Source organism: Scyliorhinus torazame, chromosome 24, assembly GCF_047496885.1.
Source record: "Scyliorhinus torazame isolate Kashiwa2021f chromosome 24, sScyTor2.1, whole genome shotgun sequence".
In the NCBI taxonomy this organism is placed as follows: Eukaryota; Metazoa; Chordata; class Chondrichthyes; order Carcharhiniformes; family Scyliorhinidae; genus Scyliorhinus; species Scyliorhinus torazame.
This window is the reverse complement of record NC_092730.1, coordinates 25,817,166-25,820,898: the sequence shown is the minus strand read 5'-3', so window position 1 is coordinate 25,820,898 and position 3,733 is coordinate 25,817,166.

The window sequence follows — 3,733 nt, the reverse complement described above, 5'->3', positions numbered from 1 at the left end:
TCTGTTCGTGTGTGTTCTCAGACTTCTGTATCTCCCGCCCGATGCAAGAAGTTGGAAGAGTGAGTAAGCCGGGTGGGAGGGGTCTTTGATTACGCTGCCCGCTTTCCCCAGGCAGCGGGAGGTGTAGATGGAGTCAATGGATGGGAGGCAGGTTCGTGTGATGGACTGGGCGGTGTTCACGACTCTCTGAAGTTTCTTGCGGTCCTGGGCCGAGCAGTTGCCATACCAGGCTGTGATACAGCCCGATAGGATGCTTTCTATGGTGCATCTGTAAAAGTTGGTAAGAGTTAATGTGGACATGCCGAATTTCCTTAGTTTCCTGAGGAAGTATAGGCGCTGTTGTGCTTTCTTGGTGGTAGCGTCGACGTGGGTGGACCAGGACAGATTTTTGGAGATGTGCACCCCTAGGAATTTGAACCACAAGGATCTGTTTTGGGGCCACTGCTGTTTGTCATTTTTATAAATGACCTGGAGGAGGGCGTAGAAGAATGGGTGAGTAAATTTGAAGATGACACTAAAGTCGGTGGAGTTGTGGACAGTGCGGAGGGATGTTACAAGTTACAGAGGGACATAGATAAGCTGCGGCGCTGGGCTGAGAGGTGGCAAATGGAGTTTAATGCAGAAAAGTGTGAGGTGATTCATTTTGGAAGGAATAACAGGAAGACAGAGTACTGGGCTAATGGTAAGATACTTGGCAGTGTGGATGAGCAGCGAGATCTAGGTGTCCATGTACATAGATCCCTGAAAGTTGCCACCCAGGTTGAAAGGGTTGTTAAGAAGGCGTACGGTGTGTTAGCTTTTATTGGTAGAGGGATTGAGTTTCGGAGCCATGAGGTCATGTTGCAGCTGTACAAAACTCTGGTGCGGCCGCATTTGGAGTATTGCATGCAATTCTGGTCGCCGCATTATAGGAAGGATGTGGAAGCATTGGAAAGGGTGCAGAGGAGATTTACCTGGTATGGAGGGAAGATCTTATGAGGAAAGGCTGAGGGACTTGAGGCTGTTTTCGTTAGAAGAAGGTTAAGAGGTGACTTAATTGAGGCATACAAGATGATCAGAGGATTGGATAGGGTGGACAGTGAGAGCCTTTTTCCTCGGATGGTGATGTCCAGCACGAGGAGACATAGCTTTAAATTGAGGGGAGATAGATATAGGACAGATGTCAGAGGTAGGTTCTTTACTCAGAGAGTAGTAAGGGCGTGGAATGCCCTGCCTGCAACAGTAGTGGACTCGCCAACACTAAGGGCATTTAAATGGTCATTGGATAGACATATGGACGATAAGGGAATAGTGTCGATGGGCTTTAGAGTGGTTTCACAGGTCGGCGCAACATCGAGGGCCGAAAGGCCTGTACTGCGCTATAATGTTCTATGTTCTAGAACACTCCGATCAAATCTCCCCCTTTATCTTTCGAAATTCCTGGGAATAGGACCCCAGATTGTGTGACCTCTTCTTGTCATTTAACCCCTCAGGGTCCAGGTATCGTTCTGGTAAATCTGCACCGTGCTCCCTCCGCGGTCAGTACGTCCTTCCTGAGGTGCGGGGCCCAGAGCTGCTCACAGTGACTTCGGGCGAGGCCTAACTGGGGCCTGTGTCCAGCTGAAGCCTGACTCCTACCCCCTTTTGTATTCCCGCCCTCCAGGGATAGAGGGCAGCATCCCGTCGGCCATCTTGATTAATTTTCTGTACCGTTCCCTGCCATTTTAATGATCTGCCTTACCTGAGACCCCCTCCCCCTGCCCCCAGAGTCTCTTTAGACCTCCACTATTTCTCCCTATTCGCCATTTAGAAAGACCCCCTGTTCAATCCTTGTTCGGTCCGGTGTGGGTGACGTCACATGTACCCACGCTGAAATCCATTGGTCACAATTTTACCTGTTCACTTAATCTATCAATATCTCCTGTTCTCCGTTTATTGGCTCCAACTGACAAAACAGATCGATCAGCAAGCAGGATTTAGTACAACTTTATTTAATCAGGGGCTGGTTTAGCACACTGGGCTAAATCGCTGGCTTTGAAAGCAGACCCAGGCAGGCCAGCAGCACGGTTCAATTCCCGTACCAGCCTCCCCGAACAGGCGCCGGAATGTGGCGACTAGGGGCTTTTCACAGTAACTTCATTTGAAGCCTACTTGTGGCAATAAGCGATTTTCATTTTATTTTCAACTCACTGACACTTCAATTATACGCTCAGTTAAACAGTTGCATGAGTATCAAGACTCACAATCTGAACCCAAGTGCTTCCCGCCAGACTGAACGTGGCAAGGCTTGTTGCTGATTTTCTCCTTGGTTCAATTGCTCTGTTTTATTACCTTTGCTCTCGAGTCGCCAGGTACCTTTATGATATCGGCATGAGGTTCAAGTCCGAGTAATGATCAATAACCCAATACACCGATTAGTAAGATTCAAATCAAAGCACATTTATTATACACAGTAATCGCTACTCATGCACAAATTCTACGTCTAAGCTACTTCTATAACTAACAGGCCTACACTTAACTTCGGACCGGCCCACCAGGTCAGGGGAACAAATGGCCTTTCGTTCATGTTCTGAGTCTGCGGGATTCGAAGTTGGTACGGATTGGTAGCTAGGAGCGCCTATCTCGTCGCGAGCGTTGAATTAAGACTTACTTCAGTCGACGATCACTGCACCGGTCACGGTCAATGTTGGTTCGTGTTGCTGGGTGACCCGGGCAGGACGCAGAGGTGAAGAGAGCGATTTGAACTTGGGGCTCAACTCTTATAATCCCCAGGGGCTTCCCGCCTTTCGGGGCGGACCCTGTACCTGGTTCCAAGTGCTTGGACTTTGTCCCAATCGCTTGGTTCGATTTTCTCCAATACTGGAGCGGTTCCCCGATCGATGGGCGGTCTTGAGGTGCTCGTTCACTTCCTTTGTGTTGGCTCCTGCTGGCGCCGAGGAGTCTGGCTTGGCTTTGTGTGTCCAAAATGTTACTTATTGTTCCCGGGGATTGCTCATCAGTATGCAGATGGCTGCTAGATTGTTATGCTGATGGCCGCTGGTATCGATGCTGTCTGGTCTTTGCAGAGGTAAATACACAGCAAACCTGCAGCTGCTGGTTTCTGTCCTGTTGGCTGATATTCCCATCAGCCTTTGCCGTTTGCCATTTTAAATCGAGAGTTGGCCAATTTAGGTGGCTACAGGCTCGCAGTGGAGGGTGTGCGCTGTGCGTTTCCGAACTCGGGGCCTGGCCCTGTGAACGTTGATCCCAGGGTTATCGCTGCTCAAATCTGCGGAGTCCCTGCTTTTTTTTTTGTTCTTAATCAGGTTTCCGTTCTTGGCTTGCGGTTCGTTCATCGAAACAAATTGTGCAGCACATGGGAGGCCTGGGCCCCGACAGCTCAGAGAGAGCTCTGGCTTTCGCTGTTTCGAAAGTCAGTGAGAGGTCCAGTTGCCAGTCGGCCTGTTCCGCCCGCCCGCCCGGAGTTGATTCTGCTGAGTTGCGGTTCGCACGCTCCCGCCCGTTAGCCTCGTTAACCATCATGCCTCACGGCAAAACGTTAGCCATTTCTCCTCCTCGCTCCCTTCGTCGTGTTACTCTGCCACTTGCTCACCGTCACCTCGCCTTGGCTCATCGACAGATTTGGATCTGCGATTCTCGATCCCGTCATCGTAAGTCGTCGATAAATGAAATGAAAATCGCTTATTGTCACAAGTCGGCTTCAAATGAAGTTACTGTGAAAAGAAATGCTGTGAGGAGTTGGGGCCCACCTTAA